Source organism: Scyliorhinus torazame, chromosome 4 (assembly GCF_047496885.1).
Source record: "Scyliorhinus torazame isolate Kashiwa2021f chromosome 4, sScyTor2.1, whole genome shotgun sequence".
NCBI lineage: Eukaryota > Metazoa > Chordata > Chondrichthyes > Carcharhiniformes > Scyliorhinidae > Scyliorhinus > Scyliorhinus torazame.
The window spans coordinates 302,709,868-302,727,367 of record NC_092710.1 but is presented as its reverse complement, the minus strand read 5'-3'; the positions used below and the strand labels follow the sequence as shown (position 1 = coordinate 302,727,367).

Below are 17,500 nucleotides of genomic sequence, written 5' to 3'. Positions count from 1 at the left end.
CAGTCTCTGCTGGCCGCAAAAGCCTACTGCACCTGGTATTCCCAAGCGGTCTCCCATCCAAGTACTAACCAGGCCTGAGTCTGCTTAGCTTCCGAGATCAGACGAGATCGGGCGTTTTCAGACTAGTATGGCCGTAGGCATCTGCAACACCGTCTTCTCGCCTATTCAAGTTGGCCAGCCTAGCACCCTCGCCACTTCTTCTTTCCGGTTGTTTTCAATTTTTTCTCTCTCTTTTTCTACTTCTACTTCTACTTCTCCTCCTCTTTCTCTCCTTCTCCTGCTAATTCTAGCCTATATGCCTGATACTCGCTCCCCTTCATGCCGTCCCCACCTAGCTCTCTTTTTTCTTCTCCACCTCCCCAAGGAAAACTGCAAGCCCCGCCCACCTCACACCAGCCTGCCGCCTGCACGCTGCTGCCTTTCCACATTGCAACGCTGCGCACTTCTCTCAGCACAGCCAGCACAAGGGTCAGGCAGGCAATGCAAGCCAGCTCTCTCTTCCTTCGCTTTCCACACCAGCCCCAATGCCACAACTTGCATTCATGCGGCGCCTTCAGGCTAGGAGAGAGAACGTCCTGCCGACACACTGGCTTGCGGCCACACGGGCCAGCTGGCGTGCCCATCAAAGTGCAGCACGCCAAGGCACCCAACCGTGCTGCGTTGCAAAGGCCCGGCAAAGCTGCAGCAGCTGAATGGCCCGACCAAGCCGCCTGCCTGAGTTGAGCCCGCAGGCAAGTGTTGGGAGGAATGGCGAGGACGCAGAGAGCAGCAAAAGGTTGGCCTGCCTCTGGTGTGGAGAGTGCTTGGCGTGAGCAGTCTCTGCTGGCCGCAAAAGCCTACTGCACCTGGTATTCCCAAGCGGTCTCCCATCCAAGTACTAACCAGGCCTGAGTCTGCTTAGCTTCCGAGATCAGACGAGATCGGGCGTTTTCAGACTAGTATGGCCGTAGGCATCTGCAACACCGTCTTCTCGCCTATTCAAGTTGGCCACCCTAGCACCCTCGCCACTTCTTCTTTCCGGTTGTTTTCAATTTTTTCTCTCTCTTTTTCTACTTCTACTTCTACTTCTCCTCCTCTTTCTCTCCTTCTCCTGCTAATTCTAGCCTATATGCCTGATACTCGCTCCCCTTCATGCCATCCCCACCGAGCTCTCTTTTTTCTTCTCCACCTCCTCAAGGAAAACTGCAAGCCCCGCCTACCTCACACCAGCCTGCCGCCTGCACGCTGCTGCCTTTCCACATTGCAACGCTGCGCACTTCTCTCAGCACAGCCAGCACAAGGGTCAGGCAGGCAATGCAAGCCAGCTCTCTCTTCCTTCGCTTTCCACACCAGCCCCAATGCCACAACTTGCATTCATGCGGCGCCTTCAGGCTAGGAGAGAGAACGTCCTGCCGACACACTGGCTTGCGGCCACACGGGCCAGCTGGCGTGCCCATCAAAGTGCAGCACGCCAAGGCACACAACCGTGCTGCGTTGCAAAGGCCCGGCAAAGCTGCAGCAGCTTAATGGCCCGACCAAGCCGCCTGCCTGAGTTGAGCCCGCAGGCAAGTGTTGGGAGGAATGGCGAGGACGCAGAGAGCAGCAAAAGGTTGGCCTGCCTCTGGTGTGGAGAGTGCTTGGCGTGAGCAGTCACTGCTGGCCGCAAAAGCCTACTGCACCTGGTATTCCCAGGCGGTCTCCCATCCAAGTACTAACCAGGCCTGAGTCTGCTTAGCTTCCGAGATCAGACGAGATCGGGCGTTTTCAGACTAGTATGGCCGTAGGCATCTGCCGCACCGTCTTCTCGCCTATTCAAGCTGGCCACCCTAGCACCCTCGCCACTTCTTCTTTCCGGTTGTTTTCAATTTTTTCTCTCTCTTTTTCTACTTCTACTTCTACTTCTCCTCCTTTTTCTCTCCTTCTCCTGCTAATTCTAGCCTATATGCCTGATACTCGCTCCCCTTCATGCCGTCCCCACCTAGCTCTCTTTTTTCTTCTCCACCTCCTCAAGGAAAACTGCAAGCCCCGCCCACCTCACACCAGCCTGCCGCCTGCACGCTGCTGCCTTTCCACATTGCAACGCTGCGCACTTCTCTCAGCACAGCCAGCACAAGGGTCAGGCAGGCAATGCAAGCCAGCTCTCTCTTCCTTCGCTTTCCACACCAGCCCCAATGCCACAACTTGCATTCATGCGGCGCCTTCAGGCTAGGAGAACGTCCTGCCGACACACTGGCTTGCGGCCACACGGGCCAGCTGGCGTGCCCATCAAAGTGCAGCACGCCAAGGCACCCAACCGTGCTGCGTTGCAAAGGCCCGGCAAAGCTGCAGCAGCTGAATGGCCCGACCAAGCCGCCTGCCTGAGTTGAGCCCGCAGGCAAGTGTTGGGAGGAATGGCGAGGACGCAGAGAGCAGCAAAAGGTTGGCCTGCCTCTGGTGTGGAGAGTGCTTGGCGTGAGCAGTCTCTGCTGGCCGCAAAAGCCTACTGCACCTGGTATTCCCAAGCGGTCTCCCATCCAAGTACTAACCAGGCCTGAGTCTGCTTAGCTTCCGAGATCAGACGAGATCGGGCGTTTTCAGACTAGTATGGCCGTAGGCATCTGCAACACCGTCTTCTCGCCTATTCAAGTTGGCCACCCTAGCACCCTCGCCACGTCTTCTTTCCGGTTGTTTTCAATTTTTTCTCTCTCTTTTTCTACTTCTACTTCTACTTCTCCTCCTCTTTCTCTCCTTCTCCTGCTAATTCTAGCCTATATGCCTGATACTCGCTCCCCTTCATGCCGTCCCCACCTAGCTCTCTTTTTTCTTCTCCACCTCCCCAAGGAAAACTGCAAGCCCCGCCCACCTCACACCAGCCTGCCGCCTGCACGCTGCTGCCTTTCCACATTGCAACGCTGCGCACTTCTCTCAGCACAGCCAGCACAAGGGTCAGGCAGGCAATGCAAGCCAGCTCTCTCTTCCTTCGCTTTCCACACCAGCCCCAATGCCACAACTTGCATTCATGCGGCGCCTTCAGGCTAGGAGAGAGAACGTCCTGCCGACACACTGGCTTGCGGCCACACGGGCCAGCTGGCGTGCCCATCAAAGTGCAGCACGCCAAGGCACACAACCGTGCTGCGTTGCAAAGGCCCGGCAAAGCTGCAGCAGCTGAATGGCCCGACCAAGCCGCCTGCCTGAGTTGAGCCCGCAGGCAAGTGTTGGGAGGAATGGCGAGGATGCAGAGAGCAGCAAAAGGTTGGCCTGCCTCTGGTGTGGAGAGTGCTTGGCGTGAGCAGTCTCTGCTGGCCGCAAAAGCCTACTGCACCTGGTATTCCCAGGCGGTCTCCCATCCAAGTACTAACCAGGCCTGAGTCTGCTTAGCTTCCGAGATCAGACGAGATCGGGCGTTTTCAGACTAGTATGGCCGTAGGCATCTGCAGCACCGTCTTCTCGCCTATTCAAGCTGGCCACCCTAGCACCCTCGCCACTTCTTCTTTCCGGTTGTTTTCAATTTTTTCTCTCTCTTTTTCTACTCCTACTTCTACTTCTCCTCCTCTTTCTCTCCTTCTCCTGCTAATTCTAGCCTATATGCCTGATACTCGCTCCCCTTCATGCCATCCCCACCGAGCTCTCTTTTTTCTTCTCCACCTCCTCAAGGAAAACTGCAAGCCCCGCCTACCTCACACCAGCCTGCCGCCTGCACGCTGCTGCCTTTCCACATTGCAACGCTGCGCACTTCTCTCAGCACAGCCAGCACAAGGGTCAGGCAGGCAATGCAAGCCAGCTCTCTCTTCCTTCGCTTTCCACACCAGCCCCAATGCCACAACTTGCATTCATGCGGCGCCTTCAGGCTAGGAGAGAGAACGTCCTGCCGACACACTGGCTTGCGGCCACACGGGCCAGCTGGCGTGCCCATCAAAGTGCAGCACGCCAAGGCACACAACCGTGCTGCGTTGCAAAGGCCCGGCAAAGCTGCAGCAGCTGAATGGCCCGACCAAGCCGCCTGCCTGAGTTGAGCCCGCAGGCAAGTGTTGGGAGGAATGGCGAGGACGCAGAGAGCAGCAAAAGGTTGGCCTGCCTCTGGTGTGGAGAGTGCTTGGCGTGAGCAGTCACTGCTGGCCGCAAAAGCCTACTGCACCTGGTATTCCCAGGCGGTCTCCCATCCAAGTACTAACCAGGCCTGAGTCTGCTTAGCTTCCGAGATCAGACGAGATCGGGCGTTTTCAGACTAGTATGGCCGTAGGCATCTGCAGCACCGTCTTCTCGCCTATTCAAGCTGGCCACCCTAGCACCCTCGCCACTTCTTCTTTCCGGTTGTTTTCAATTTTTTCTCTCTCTTTTTCTACTTCTACTTCTACTTCTCCTCCTCTTTCTCTCCTTCTCCTGCTAATTCTAGCCTATATGCCTGATACTCGCTCCCCTTCATGCCGTCCCCACCTAGCTCTCTTTTTTCTTCTCCACCTCCCCAAGGAAAACTGCAAGCCCCGCCCACCTCACACCAGCCTGCCGCCTGCACGCTGCTGCCTTTCCACATTGCAACGCTGCGCACTTCTCTCAGCACAGCCAGCACAAGGGTCAGGCAGGCAATGCAAGCCAGCTCTCTCTTCCTTCGCTTTCCACACCAGCCCCAATGCCACAACTTGCATTCATGCGGCGCCTTCAGGCTAGGAGAACGTCCTGCCGACACACTGGCTTGCGGCCACACGGGCCAGCTGGCGGGCCCATCAAAGTGCAGCACGCCAAGGCACCCAACCGTGCTGCGTTGCAAAGGCCCGGCAAAGCTGCAGCAGCTGAATGGCCCGACCAAGCCGCCTGCCTGAGTTGAGCCCGCAGGCAAGTGTTGGGAGGAATGGCGAGGACGCAGAGAGCAGCAAAAGGTTGGCCTGCCTCTGGTGTGGAGAGTGCTTGGCGTGAGCAGTCACTGCTGGCCGCAAAAGCCTACTGCACCTGGTATTCCCAGGCGGTCTCCCATCCAAGTACTAACCAGGCCTGAGTCTGCTTAGCTTCCGAGATCAGACGAGATCGGGCGTTTTCAGACTAGTATGGCCGTAGGCATCTGCAGCACCGTCTTCTCGCCTATTCAAGCTGGCCACCCTAGCACCCTCGCCACTTCTTCTTTCCGGTTGTTTTCAATTTTTTCTCTCTCTTTTTCTACTTCTACTTCTACTTCTCCTCCTCTTTCTCTCCTTCTCCTGCTAATTCTAGCCTATATGCCTGATACTCGCTCCCCTTCATGCCATCCCCACCGAGCTCTCTTTTTTCTTCTCCACCTCCTCAAGGAAAACTGCAAGCCCCGCCTACCTCACACCAGCCTGCCGCCTGCACGCTGCTGCCTTTCCACATTGCAACGCTGCGCACTTCTCTCAGCACAGCCAGCACAAGGGTCAGGCAGGCAATGCAAGCCAGCTCTCTCTTCCTTCGCTTTCCACACCAGCCCCAATGCCACAACTTGCATTCATGCGGCGCCTTCAGGCTAGGAGAGAGAACGTCCTGCCGACACACTGGCTTGCGGCCACACGGGCCAGCTGGCGTGCCCATCAAAGTGCAGCACGCCAAGGCACACAACCGTGCTGCGTTGCAAAGGCCCGGCAAAGCTGCAGCAGCTGAATGGCCCGACCAAGCCGCCTGCCTGAGTTGAGCCCGCAGGCAAGTGTTGGGAGGAATGGCGAGGATGCAGAGAGCAGCAAAAGGTTGGCCTGCCTCTGGTGTGGAGAGTGCTTGGCGTGAGCAGTCTCTGCTGGCCGCAAAAGCCTACTGCACCTGGTATTCCCAGGCGGTCTCCCATCCAAGTACTAACCAGGCCTGAGTCTGCTTAGCTTCCGAGATCAGACGAGATCGGGCGTTTTCAGACTAGTATGGCCGTAGGCATCTGCAGCACCGTCTTCTCGCCTATTCAAGCTGGCCACCCTAGCACCCTCGCCACTTCTTCTTTCCGGTTGTTTTCAATTTTTTCTCTCTCTTTTTCTACTCCTACTTCTACTTCTCCTCCTCTTTCTCTCCTTCTCCTGCTAATTCTAGCCTATATGCCTGATACTCGCTCCCCTTCATGCCATCCCCACCGAGCTCTCTTTTTTCTTCTCCACCTCCTCAAGGAAAACTGCAAGCCCCGCCTACCTCACACCAGCCTGCCGCCTGCACGCTGCTGCCTTTCCACATTGCAACGCTGCGCACTTCTCTCAGCACAGCCAGCACAAGGGTCAGGCAGGCAATGCAAGCCAGCTCTCTCTTCCTTCGCTTTCCACACCAGCCCCAATGCCACAACTTGCATTCATGCGGCGCCTTCAGGCTAGGAGAGAGAACGTCCTGCCGACACACTGGCTTGCGGCCACACGGGCCAGCTGGCGTGCCCATCAAAGTGCAGCACGCCAAGGCACACAACCGTGCTGCGTTGCAAAGGCCCGGCAAAGCTGCAGCAGCTGAATGGCCCGACCAAGCCGCCTGCCTGAGTTGAGCCCGCAGGCAAGTGTTGGGAGGAATGGCGAGGACGCAGAGAGCAGCAAAAGGTTGGCCTGCCTCTGGTGTGGAGAGTGCTTGGCGTGAGCAGTCACTGCTGGCCGCAAAAGCCTACTGCACCTGGTATTCCCAGGCGGTCTCCCATCCAAGTACTAACCAGGCCTGAGTCTGCTTAGCTTCCGAGATCAGACGAGATCGGGCGTTTTCAGACTAGTATGGCCGTAGGCATCTGCAGCACCGTCTTCTCGCCTATTCAAGCTGGCCACCCTAGCACCCTCGCCACTTCTTCTTTCCGGTTGTTTTCAATTTTTTCTCTCTCTTTTTCTACTTCTACTTCTACTTCTCCTCCTCTTTCTCTCCTTCTCCTGCTAATTCTAGCCTATATGCCTGATACTCGCTCCCCTTCATGCCGTCCCCACCTAGCTCTCTTTTTTCTTCTCCACCTCCCCAAGGAAAACTGCAAGCCCCGCCCACCTCACACCAGCCTGCCGCCTGCACGCTGCTGCCTTTCCACATTGCAACGCTGCGCACTTCTCTCAGCACAGCCAGCACAAGGGTCAGGCAGGCAATGCAAGCCAGCTCTCTCTTCCTTCGCTTTCCACACCAGCCCCAATGCCACAACTTGCATTCATGCGGCGCCTTCAGGCTAGGAGAACGTCCTGCCGACACACTGGCTTGCGGCCACACGGGCCAGCTGGCGGGCCCATCAAAGTGCAGCACGCCAAGGCACCCAACCGTGCTGCGTTGCAAAGGCCCGGCAAAGCTGCAGCAGCTGAATGGCCCGACCAAGCCGCCTGCCTGAGTTGAGCCCGCAGGCAAGTGTTGGGAGGAATGGCGAGGACGCAGAGAGCAGCAAAAGGTTGGCCTGCCTCTGGTGTGGAGAGTGCTTGGCGTGAGCAGTCACTGCTGGCCGCAAAAGCCTACTGCACCTGGTATTCCCAGGCGGTCTCCCATCCAAGTACTAACCAGGCCTGAGTCTGCTTAGCTTCCGAGATCAGACGAGATCGGGCGTTTTCAGACTAGTATGGCCGTAGGCATCTGCAGCACCGTCTTCTCGCCTATTCAAGCTGGCCACCCTAGCACCCTCGCCACTTCTTCTTTCCGGTTGTTTTCAATTTTTTCTCTCTCTTTTTCTACTTCTACTTCTACTTCTCCTCCTCTTTCTCTCCTTCTCCTGCTAATTCTAGCCTATATGCCTGATACTCGCTCCCCTTCATGCCATCCCCACCGAGCTCTCTTTTTTCTTCTCCACCTCCTCAAGGAAAACTGCAAGCCCCGCCTACCTCACACCAGCCTGCCGCCTGCACGCTGCTGCCTTTCCACATTGCAACGCTGCGCACTTCTCTCAGCACAGCCAGCACAAGGGTCAGGCAGGCAATGCAAGCCAGCTCTCTCTTCCTTCGCTTTCCACACCAGCCCCAATGCCACAACTTGCATTCATGCGGCGCCTTCAGGCTAGGAAAGAGAACGTCCTGCCGACACACTGGCTTGCGGCCACACGGGCCAGCTGGCGTGCCCATCAAAGTGCAGCACGCCAAGGCACACAACCGTGCTGCGTTGCAAAGGCCCGGCAAAGCTGCAGCAGCTGAATGGCCCGACCAAGCCGCCTGCCTGAGTTGAGCCCGCAGGCAAGTGTTGGGAGGAATGGCGAGGACGCAGAGAGCAGCAAAAGGTTGGCCTGCCTCTGGTGTGGAGAGTGCTTGGCGTGAGCAGTCTCTGCTGGCCGCAAAAGCCTACTGCACCTGGTATTCCCAGGCGGTCTCCATTCCAAGTACTAACCAGGCCTGAGTCTGCTTAGATTCCGAGATCAGACGAGATCGGGCGTTTTCAGACTAGTATGGCCGTAGGCATCTGCAGCACCGTCTTCTCGCCTATTCAAGCTGGCCACCCTAGCACCCTCGCCACTTCTTCTTTCCGGTTGTTTTCAATTTTTTCTCTCTCTTTTTCTACTTCTACTTCTACTTCTCCTCCTCTTTCTCTCCTTCTCCTGCTAATTCTAGCCTATATGCCTGATACTCGCTCCCCTTCATGCCATCCCCACCGAGCTCTCTTTTTTCTTCTCCACCCCCTCAAGGAAAACTGCAAGCCCCGCCTACCTCACACCAGCCTGCCGCCTGCACGCTGCTGCCTTTCCACATTGCAACGCTGCGCACTTCTCTCAGCACAGCCAGCACAAGGGTCAGGCAGGCAATGCAAGCCAGCTCTCTCTTCCTTCGCTTTCCACACCAGCCCCAATGCCACAACTTGCATTCATGCGGCGCCTTCAGGCTAGGAGAGAGAACGTCCTGCCGACACACTGGCTTGCGGCCACACGGGCCAGCTGGCGTGCCCATCAAAGTGCAGCACGCCAAGGCACACAACCGTGCTGCGTTGCAAAGGCCCGGCAAAGCTGCAGCAGCTTAATGGCCCGACCAAGCCGCCTGCCTGAGTTGAGCCCGCAGGCAAGTGTTGGGAGGAATGGCGAGGACGCAGAGAGCAGCAAAAGGTTGGCCTGCCTCTGGTGTGGAGAGTGCTTGGCGTGAGCAGTCACTGCTGGCCGCAAAAGCCTACTGCACCTGGTATTCCCAGGCGGTCTCCCATCCAAGTACTAACCAGGCCTGAGTCTGCTTAGCTTCCGAGATCAGACGAGATCGGGCGTTTTCAGACTAGTATGGCCGTAGGCATCTGCCGCACCGTCTTCTCGCCTATTCAAGCTGGCCACCCTAGCACCCTCGCCACTTCTTCTTTCCGGTTGTTTTCAATTTTTTCTCTCTCTTTTTCTACTTCTACTTCTACTTCTCCTCCTTTTTCTCTCCTTCTCCTGCTAATTCTAGCCTATATGCCTGATACTCGCTCCCCTTCATGCCGTCCCCACCTAGCTCTCTTTTTTCTTCTCCACCTCCCCAAGGAAAACTGCAAGCCCCGCCCACCTCACACCAGCCTGCCGCCTGCACGCTGCTGCCTTTCCACATTGCAACGCTGCGCACTTCTCTCAGCACAGCCAGCACAAGGGTCAGGCAGGCAATGCAAGCCAGCTCTCTCTTCCTTCGCTTTCCACACCAGCCCCAATGCCACAACTTGCATTCATGCGGCGCCTTCAGGCTAGGAGAACGTCCTGCCGACACACTGGCTTGCGGCCACACGGGCCAGCTGGCGGGCCCATCAAAGTGCAGCACGCCAAGGCACCCAACCGTGCTGCGTTGCAAAGGCCCGGCAAAGCTGCAGCAGCTGAATGGCCCGACCAAGCCGCCTGCCTGAGTTGAGCCCGCAGGCAAGTGTTGGGAGGAATGGCGAGGACGCAGAGAGCAGCAAAAGGTTGGCCTGCCTCTGGTGTGGAGAGTGCTTGGCGTGAGCAGTCTCTGCTGGCCGCAAAAGCCTACTGCACCTGGTATTCCCAGGCGGTCTCCCATCCAAGTACTAACCAGGCCTGAGTCTGCTTAGCTTCCGAGATCAGACGAGATCGGGCGTTTTCAGACTAGTATGGCCGTAGGCATCTGCAGCACCGTCTTCTCGCCTATTCAAGCTGGCCACCCTAGCACCCTCGCCACTTCTTCTTTCCGGTTGTTTTCAATTTTTTCTCTCTCTTTTTCTACTTCTACTTCTACTTCTCCTCCTCTTTCTCTCCTTCTCCTGCTAATTCTAGCCTATATGCCTGATACTCGCTCCCCTTCATGCCATCCCCACCGAGCTCTCTTTTTTCTTCTCCACCTCCTCAAGGAAAACTGCAAGCCCCGCCTACCTCACACCAGCCTGCCGCCTGCACGCTGCTGCCTTTCCACATTGCAACGCTGCGCACTTCTCTCAGCACAGCCAGCACAAGGGTCAGGCAGGCAATGCAAGCCAGCTCTCTCTTCCTTCGCTTTCCACACCAGCCCCAATGCCACAACTTGCATTCATGCGGCGCCTTCAGGCTAGGAGAGAGAACGTCCTGCCGACACACTGGCTTGCGGCCACACGGGCCAGCTGGCGTGCCCATCAAAGTGCAGCACGCCAAGGCACACAACCGTGCTGCGTTGCAAAGGCCCGGCAAAGCTGCAGCAGCTGAATGGCCCGACCAAGCCGCCTGCCTGAGTTGAGCCCGCAGGCAAGTGTTGGGAGGAATGGCGAGGACGCAGAGAGCAGCAAAAGGTTGGCCTGCCTCTGGTGTGGAGAGTGCTTGGCGTGAGCAGTCACTGCTGGCCGCAAAAGCCTACTGCACCTGGTATTCCCAGGCGGTCTCCCATCCAAGTACTAACCAGGCCTGAGTCTGCTTAGCTTCCGAGATCAGACGAGATCGGGCGTTTTCAGACTAGTATGGCCGTAGGCATCTGCAGCACCGTCTTCTCGCCTATTCAAGCTGGCCACCCTAGCACCCTCGCCACTTCTTCTTTCCGGTTGTTTTCAATTTTTTCTCTCTCTTTTTCTACTTCTACTTCTACTTCTCCTCCTCTTTCTCTCCTTCTCCTGCTAATTCTAGCCTATATGCCTGATACTCGCTCCCCTTCATGCCGTCCCCACCTAGCTCTCTTTTTTCTTCTCCACCTCCCCAAGGAAAACTGCAAGCCCCGCCCACCTCACACCAGCCTGCCGCCTGCACGCTGCTGCCTTTCCACATTGCAACGCTGCGCACTTCTCTCAGCACAGCCAGCACAAGGGTCAGGCAGGCAATGCAAGCCAGCTCTCTCTTCCTTCGCTTTCCACACCAGCCCCAATGCCACAACTTGCATTCATGCGGCGCCTTCAGGCTAGGAGAACGTCCTGCCGACACACTGGCTTGCGGCCACACGGGCCAGCTGGCGGGCCCATCAAAGTGCAGCACGCCAAGGCACCCAACCGTGCTGCGTTGCAAAGGCCCGGCAAAGCTGCAGCAGCTGAATGGCCCGACCAAGCCGCCTGCCTGAGTTGAGCCCGCAGGCAAGTGTTGGGAGGAATGGCGAGGACGCAGAGAGCAGCAAAAGGTTGGCCTGCCTCTGGTGTGGAGAGTGCTTGGCGTGAGCAGTCACTGCTGGCCGCAAAAGCCTACTGCACCTGGTATTCCCAGGCGGTCTCCCATCCAAGTACTAACCAGGCCTGAGTCTGCTTAGCTTCCGAGATCAGACGAGATCGGGCGTTTTCAGACTAGTATGGCCGTAGGCATCTGCAGCACCGTCTTCTCGCCTATTCAAGCTGGCCACCCTAGCACCCTCGCCACTTCTTCTTTCCGGTTGTTTTCAATTTTTTCTCTCTCTTTTTCTACTTCTACTTCTACTTCTCCTCCTCTTTCTCTCCTTCTCCTGCTAATTCTAGCCTATATGCCTGATACTCGCTCCCCTTCATGCCACCCCCACCGAGCTCTCTTTTTTCTTCTCCACCTCCTCAAGGAAAACTGCAAGCCCCGCCTACCTCACACCAGCCTGCCGCCTGCACGCTGCTGCCTTTCCACATTGCAACGCTGCGCACTTCTCTCAGCACAGCCAGCACAAGGGTCAGGCAGGCAATGCAAGCCAGCTCTCTCTTCCTTCGCTTTCCACACCAGCCCCAATGCCACAACTTGCATTCATGCGGCGCCTTCAGGCTAGGAGAGAGAACGTCCTGCCGACACACTGGCTTGCGGCCACACGGGCCAGCTGGCGTGCCCATCAAAGTGCAGCACGCCAAGGCACACAACCGTGCTGCGTTGCAAAGGCCCGGCAAAGCTGCAGCAGCTGAATGGCCCGACCAAGCCGCCTGCCTGAGTTGAGCCCGCAGGCAAGTGTTGGGAGGAATGGCGAGGACGCAGAGAGCAGCAAAAGGTTGGCCTGCCTCTGGTGTGGAGAGTGCTTGGCGTGAGCAGTCACTGCTGGCCGCAAAAGCCTACTGCACCTGGTATTCCCAGGCGGTCTCCCATCCAAGTACTAACCAGGCCTGAGTCTGCTTAGCTTCCGAGATCAGACGAGATCGGGCGTTTTCAGACTAGTATGGCCGTAGGCATCCTGCCGCCTGCACGCTGCTGCCTTTCCACATTGCAACGCTGCGCACTTCTCTCAGCACAGCCAGCACAAGGGTCAGGCAGGCAATGCAAGCCAGCTCTCTCTTCCTTCGCTTTCCACACCAGCCCCAATGCCACAACTTGCATTCATGCGGCGCCTTCAGGCTAGGAGAACGTCCTGCCGACACACTGGCTTGCGGCCACACGGGCCAGCTGGCGGGCCCATCAAAGTGCAGCACGCCAAGGCACCCAACCGTGCTGCGTTGCAAAGGCCCGGCAAAGCTGCAGCAGCTGAATGGCCCGACCAAGCCGCCTGCCTGAGTTGAGCCCGCAGGCAAGTGTTGGGAGGAATGGCGAGGACGCAGAGAGCAGCAAAATGTTGGCCTGCCTCTGGTGTGGAGAGTGCTTGGCGTGAGCAGTCTCTGCTGGCCGCAAAAGCCTACTGCACCTGGTATTCCCAGGCGGTCTCCCATCCAAGTACTAACCAGGCCTGAGTCTGCTTAGCTTCCGAGATCAGGCGCTTTCAGACTAGTATGGCCGTAGGCATCTGCAGCACCGTCTTCTCGCCTATTCAAGTTGGCCACCCTAGCACCCTCGCCACTTCTTCTTTCCGGTTGTTTTCAATTTTTTCTCTCTCTTTTTCTACTTCTACTTCTACTTCTCCTCCTCTTTCTCTCCTTCTCCTGCTAATTCTAGCCTATATGCCTGATACTCGCTCCCCTTCATGCCGTCCCCACCTAGCTCTCTTTTTTCTTCTCCACCTCCCCAAGGAAAACTGCAAGCCCCGCCCACCTCACACCAGCCTGCCGCCTGCACGCTGCTGCCTTTCCACATTGCAACGCTGCGCACTTCTCTCAGCACAGCCAGCACAAGGGTCAGGCAGGCAATGCAAGCCAGCTCTCTCTTCCTTCGCTTTCCACACCAGCCCCAATGCCACAACTTGCATTCATGCGGCGCCTTCAGGCTAGGAGAGAGAACGTCCTGCCGACACACTGGCTTGCGGCCACACGGGCCAGCTGGCGTGCCCATCAAAATGCAGCACGCCAAGGCACACAACCGTGCTGCGTTGCAAAGGCCCGGCAAAGCTGCAGCAGCTGAATGGCCCGACCAAGCCGCCTGCCTGAGTTGAGCCCGCAGGCAAGTGTTGGGAGGAATGGCGAGGATGCAGAGAGCAGCAAAAGGTTGGCCTGCCTCTGGTGTGGAGAGTGCTTGGCGTGAGCAGTCTCTGCTGGCCGCAAAAGCCTACTGCACCTGGTATTCCCAGGCGGTCTCCCATCCAAGTACTAACCAGGCCTGAGTCTGCTTAGCTTCCGAGATCAGACGAGATCGGGCGTTTTCAGACTAGTATGGCCATAGGCATCTGCAGCACCGTCTTCTCGCCTATTCAAGCTGGCCACCCTAGCACCCTCGCCACTTCTTCTTTCCGGTTGTTTTCAATTTTTTCTCTCTCTTTTTCTACTCCTACTTCTACTTCTCCTCCTCTTTCTCTCCTTCTCCTGCTAATTCTAGCCTATATGCCTGATACTCGCTCCCCTTCATGCCATCCCCACCGAGCTCTCTTTTTTCTTCTCCACCTCCTCAAGGAAAACTGCAAGCCCCGCCTACCTCACACCAGCCTGCCGCCTGCACGCTGCTGCCTTTCCACATTGCAACGCTGCGCACTTCTCTCAGCACAGCCAGCACAAGGGTCAGGCAGGCAATGCAAGCCAGCTCTCTCTTCCTTCGCTTTCCACACCAGCCCCAATGCCACAACTTGCATTCATGCGGCGCCTTCAGGCTAGGAGAGAGAACGTCCTGCCGACACACTGGCTTGCGGCCACACGGGCCAGCTGGCGTGCCCATCAAAGTGCAGCACGCCAAGGCACACAACCGTGCTGCGTTGCAAAGGCCCGGCAAAGCTGCAGCAGCTGAATGGCCCGACCAAGCCGCCTGCCTGAGTTGAGCCCGCAGGCAAGTGTTGGGAGGAATGGCGAGGACGCAGAGAGCAGCAAAAGGTTGGCCTGCCTCTGGTGTGGAGAGTGCTTGGCGTGAGCAGTCACTGCTGGCCGCAAAAGCCTACTGCACCTGGTATTCCCAGGCGGTCTCCCATCCAAGTACTAACCAGGCCTGAGTCTGCTTAGCTTCCGAGATCAGACGAGATCGGGCGTTTTCAGACTAGTATGGCCGTAGGCATCTGCAGCACCGTCTTCTCGCCTATTCAAGCTGGCCACCCTAGCACCCTCGCCACTTCTTCTTTCCGGTTGTTTTCAATTTTTTCTCTCTCTTTTTCTACTTCTACTTCTACTTCTCCTCCTCTTTCTCTCCTTCTCCTGCTAATTCTAGCCTATATGCCTGATACTCGCTCCCCTTCATGCCGTCCCCACCTAGCTCTCTTTTTTCTTCTCCACCTCCCCAAGGAAAACTGCAAGCCCCGCCCACCTCACACCAGCCTGCCGCCTGCACGCTGCTGCCTTTCCACATTGCAACGCTGCGCACTTCTCTCAGCACAGCCAGCACAAGGGTCAGGCAGGCAATGCAAGCCAGCTCTCTCTTCCTTCGCTTTCCACACCAGCCCCAATGCCACAACTTGCATTCATGCGGCGCCTTCAGGCTAGGAGAACGTCCTAACGACACACTGGCTTGCGGCCACACGGGCCAGCTGGCGGGCCCATCAAAGTGCAGCACGCCAAGGCACCCAACCGTGCTGCGTTGCAAAGGCCCGGCAAAGCTGCAGCAGCTGAATGGCCCGACCAAGCCGCCTGCCTGAGTTGAGCCCGCAGGCAAGTGTTGGGAGGAATGGCGAGGACGCAGAGAGCAGCAAAAGGTTGGCCTGCCTCTGGTGTGGAGAGTGCTTGGCGTGAGCAGTCACTGCTGGCCGCAAAAGCCTACTGCACCTGGTATTCCCAGGCGGTCTCCCATCCAAGTACTAACCAGGCCTGAGTCTGCTTAGCTTCCGAGATCAGACGAGATCGGGCGTTTTCAGACTAGTATGGCCGTAGGCATCTGCAGCACCGTCTTCTCGCCTATTCAAGCTGGCCACCCTAGCACCCTCGCCACTTCTTCTTTCCGGTTGTTTTCAATTTTTTCTCTCTCTTTTTCTACTTCTACTTCTACTTCTCCTCCTCTTTCTCTCCTTCTCCTGCTAATTCTAGCCTATATGCCTGATACTCGCTCCCCTTCATGCCATCCCCACCGAGCTCTCTTTTTTCTTCTCCACCTCCTCAAGGAAAACTGCAAGCCCCGCCTACCTCACACCAGCCTGCCGCCTGCACGCTGCTGCCTTTCCACATTGCAACGCTGCGCACTTCTCTCAGCACAGCCAGCACAAGGGTCAGGCAGGCAATGCAAGCCAGCTCTCTCTTCCTTCGCTTTCCACACCAGCCCCAATGCCACAACTTGCATTCATGCGGCGCCTTCAGGCTAGGAAAGAGAACGTCCTGCCGACACACTGGCTTGCGGCCACACGGGCCAGCTGGCGTGCCCATCAAAGTGCAGCACGCCAAGGCACACAACCGTGCTGCGTTGCAAAGGCCCGGCAAAGCTGCAGCAGCTGAATGGCCCGACCAAGCCGCCTGCCTGAGTTGAGCCCGCAGGCAAGTGTTGGGAGGAATGGCGAGGACGCAGAGAGCAGCAAAAGGTTGGCCTGCCTCTGGTGTGGAGAGTGCTTGGCGTGAGCAGTCTCTGCTGGCCGCAAAAGCCTACTGCACCTGGTATTCCCAGGCGGTCTCCATTCCAAGTACTAACCAGGCCTGAGTCTGCTTAGATTCCGAGATCAGACGAGATCGGGCGTTTTCAGACTAGTATGGCCGTAGGCATCTGCAGCACCGTCTTCTCGCCTATTCAAGCTGGCCACCCTAGCACCCTCGCCACTTCTTCTTTCCGGTTGTTTTCAATTTTTTCTCTCTCTTTTTCTACTTCTACTTCTACTTCTCCTCCTCTTTCTCTCCTTCTCCTGCTAATTCTAGCCTATATGCCTGATACTCGCTCCCCTTCATGCCATCCCCACCGAGCTCTCTTTTTTCTTCTCCACCCCCTCAAGGAAAACTGCAAGCCCCGCCTACCTCACACCAGCCTGCCGCCTGCACGCTGCTGCCTTTCCACATTGCAACGCTGCGCACTTCTCTCAGCACAGCCAGCACAAGGGTCAGGCAGGCAATGCAAGCCAGCTCTCTCTTCCTTCGCTTTCCACACCAGCCCCAATGCCACAACTTGCATTCATGCGGCGCCTTCAGGCTAGGAGAGAGAACGTCCTGCCGACACACTGGCTTGCGGCCACACGGGCCAGCTGGCGTGCCCATCAAAGTGCAGCACGCCAAGGCACACAACCGTGCTGCGTTGCAAAGGCCCGGCCAAGCTGCAGCAGCTTAATGGCCCGACCAAGCCGCCTGCCTGAGTTGAGCCCGCAGGCAAGTGTTGGGAGGAATGGCGAGGACGCAGAGAGCAGCAAAAGGTTGGCCTGCCTCTGGTGTGGAGAGTGCTTGGCGTGAGCAGTCACTGCTGGCCGCAAAAGCCTACTGCACCTGGTATTCCCAGGCGGTCTCCCATCCAAGTACTAACCAGGCCTGAGTCTGCTTAGCTTCCGAGATCAGGCGTTTTCAGACTAGTATGGCCGTAGGCATCTGCCGCACCGTCTTCTCGCCTATTCAAGCTGGCCACCCTAGCACCCTCGCCACTTCTTCTTTCCGGTTGTTTTCAATTTTTTCTCTCTCTTTTTCTACTTCTACTTCTACTTCTCCTCCTTTTTCTCTCCTTCTCCTGCTAATTCTAGCCTATATGCCTGATACTCGCTCCCCTTCATGCCGTCCCCACCTAGCTCTCTTTTTTCTTCTCCACCTCCCCAAGGAAAACTGCAAGCCCCGCCCACCTCACACCAGCCTGCCGCCTGCACGCTGCTGCCTTTCCACATTGCAACGCTGCGCACTTCTCTCAGCACAGCCAGCACAAGGGTCAGGCAGGCAATGCAAGCCAGCTCTCTCTTCCTTCGCTTTCCACACCAGCCCCAATGCCACAACTTGCATTCATGCGGCGCCTTCAGGCTAGGAGAACGTCCTGCCGACACACTGGCTTGCGGCCACACGGGCCAGCTGGCGGGCCCATCAAAGTGCAGCACGCCAAGGCACCCAACCGTGCTGCGTTGCAAAGGCCCGGCAAAGCTGCAGCAGCTGAATGGCCCGACCAAGCCGCCTGCCTGAGTTGAGCCCGCAGGCA

General features: G+C 57.1%; 20 non-coding genes and 2 pseudogenes across 20 annotated transcripts; all 22 read right to left on the bottom strand.

Moving 5' to 3' along the window:
- Positions 1–20: 20 nt before the first annotated feature.
- LOC140413242 (5S ribosomal RNA) lies at positions 21–139 on the bottom strand. The gene has a single exon (XR_011942417.1). It is a non-coding gene; the product is annotated as a 5S ribosomal RNA (ribosomal RNA).
- A 694-nt stretch (positions 140–833) lies between these two features.
- LOC140413240 (5S ribosomal RNA) lies at positions 834–952 on the bottom strand. Its single transcript, XR_011942415.1, has one exon. It is a non-coding gene; the product is annotated as a 5S ribosomal RNA (ribosomal RNA).
- Positions 953–1,646: 694 nt separating this feature from the next.
- Positions 1,647–1,765, bottom strand: LOC140415249 (5S ribosomal RNA). The gene has a single exon (XR_011944364.1). It is a non-coding gene; the product is annotated as a 5S ribosomal RNA (ribosomal RNA).
- A 690-nt stretch (positions 1,766–2,455) lies between these two features.
- Positions 2,456–2,574, bottom strand: LOC140413239 (5S ribosomal RNA). The gene has a single exon (XR_011942414.1). It is a non-coding gene; the product is annotated as a 5S ribosomal RNA (ribosomal RNA).
- A 694-nt stretch (positions 2,575–3,268) lies between these two features.
- Positions 3,269–3,387, bottom strand: LOC140415238 (5S ribosomal RNA). Its single transcript, XR_011944353.1, has one exon. It is a non-coding gene; the product is annotated as a 5S ribosomal RNA (ribosomal RNA).
- A 694-nt stretch (positions 3,388–4,081) lies between these two features.
- On the bottom strand, positions 4,082–4,200 carry LOC140415227 (5S ribosomal RNA). Its single transcript, XR_011944342.1, has one exon. It is a non-coding gene; the product is annotated as a 5S ribosomal RNA (ribosomal RNA).
- Positions 4,201–4,890: 690 nt separating this feature from the next.
- LOC140415216 (5S ribosomal RNA) lies at positions 4,891–5,009 on the bottom strand. The gene has a single exon (XR_011944331.1). It is a non-coding gene; the product is annotated as a 5S ribosomal RNA (ribosomal RNA).
- Positions 5,010–5,703: 694 nt separating this feature from the next.
- Positions 5,704–5,822, bottom strand: LOC140415203 (5S ribosomal RNA). The gene has a single exon (XR_011944319.1). It is a non-coding gene; the product is annotated as a 5S ribosomal RNA (ribosomal RNA).
- Positions 5,823–6,516: 694 nt separating this feature from the next.
- On the bottom strand, positions 6,517–6,635 carry LOC140415192 (5S ribosomal RNA). Its single transcript, XR_011944308.1, has one exon. It is a non-coding gene; the product is annotated as a 5S ribosomal RNA (ribosomal RNA).
- A 690-nt stretch (positions 6,636–7,325) lies between these two features.
- Positions 7,326–7,444, bottom strand: LOC140415181 (5S ribosomal RNA). Its single transcript, XR_011944297.1, has one exon. It is a non-coding gene; the product is annotated as a 5S ribosomal RNA (ribosomal RNA).
- A 694-nt stretch (positions 7,445–8,138) lies between these two features.
- Positions 8,139–8,257, bottom strand: LOC140415486 (5S ribosomal RNA). The gene has a single exon (XR_011944587.1). It is a non-coding gene; the product is annotated as a 5S ribosomal RNA (ribosomal RNA).
- A 694-nt stretch (positions 8,258–8,951) lies between these two features.
- LOC140415169 (5S ribosomal RNA) lies at positions 8,952–9,070 on the bottom strand. The gene has a single exon (XR_011944286.1). It is a non-coding gene; the product is annotated as a 5S ribosomal RNA (ribosomal RNA).
- Positions 9,071–9,760: 690 nt separating this feature from the next.
- On the bottom strand, positions 9,761–9,879 carry LOC140415157 (5S ribosomal RNA). The gene has a single exon (XR_011944275.1). It is a non-coding gene; the product is annotated as a 5S ribosomal RNA (ribosomal RNA).
- A 694-nt stretch (positions 9,880–10,573) lies between these two features.
- LOC140415145 (5S ribosomal RNA) lies at positions 10,574–10,692 on the bottom strand. Its single transcript, XR_011944264.1, has one exon. It is a non-coding gene; the product is annotated as a 5S ribosomal RNA (ribosomal RNA).
- A 690-nt stretch (positions 10,693–11,382) lies between these two features.
- LOC140415134 (5S ribosomal RNA) lies at positions 11,383–11,501 on the bottom strand. The gene has a single exon (XR_011944253.1). It is a non-coding gene; the product is annotated as a 5S ribosomal RNA (ribosomal RNA).
- A 694-nt stretch (positions 11,502–12,195) lies between these two features.
- Positions 12,196–12,314, bottom strand: LOC140415123 (5S ribosomal RNA). Its single transcript, XR_011944242.1, has one exon. It is a non-coding gene; the product is annotated as a 5S ribosomal RNA (ribosomal RNA).
- A 435-nt stretch (positions 12,315–12,749) lies between these two features.
- LOC140415554 (5S ribosomal RNA) lies at positions 12,750–12,858 on the bottom strand (annotated as a pseudogene).
- A 694-nt stretch (positions 12,859–13,552) lies between these two features.
- Positions 13,553–13,671, bottom strand: LOC140413306 (5S ribosomal RNA). The gene has a single exon (XR_011942479.1). It is a non-coding gene; the product is annotated as a 5S ribosomal RNA (ribosomal RNA).
- A 694-nt stretch (positions 13,672–14,365) lies between these two features.
- On the bottom strand, positions 14,366–14,484 carry LOC140415111 (5S ribosomal RNA). The gene has a single exon (XR_011944231.1). It is a non-coding gene; the product is annotated as a 5S ribosomal RNA (ribosomal RNA).
- A 690-nt stretch (positions 14,485–15,174) lies between these two features.
- Positions 15,175–15,293, bottom strand: LOC140415099 (5S ribosomal RNA). Its single transcript, XR_011944220.1, has one exon. It is a non-coding gene; the product is annotated as a 5S ribosomal RNA (ribosomal RNA).
- Positions 15,294–15,987: 694 nt separating this feature from the next.
- On the bottom strand, positions 15,988–16,106 carry LOC140415485 (5S ribosomal RNA). The gene has a single exon (XR_011944586.1). It is a non-coding gene; the product is annotated as a 5S ribosomal RNA (ribosomal RNA).
- A 694-nt stretch (positions 16,107–16,800) lies between these two features.
- On the bottom strand, positions 16,801–16,909 carry LOC140415562 (5S ribosomal RNA; annotated as a pseudogene).
- Positions 16,910–17,500: the final 591 nt, after the last annotated feature.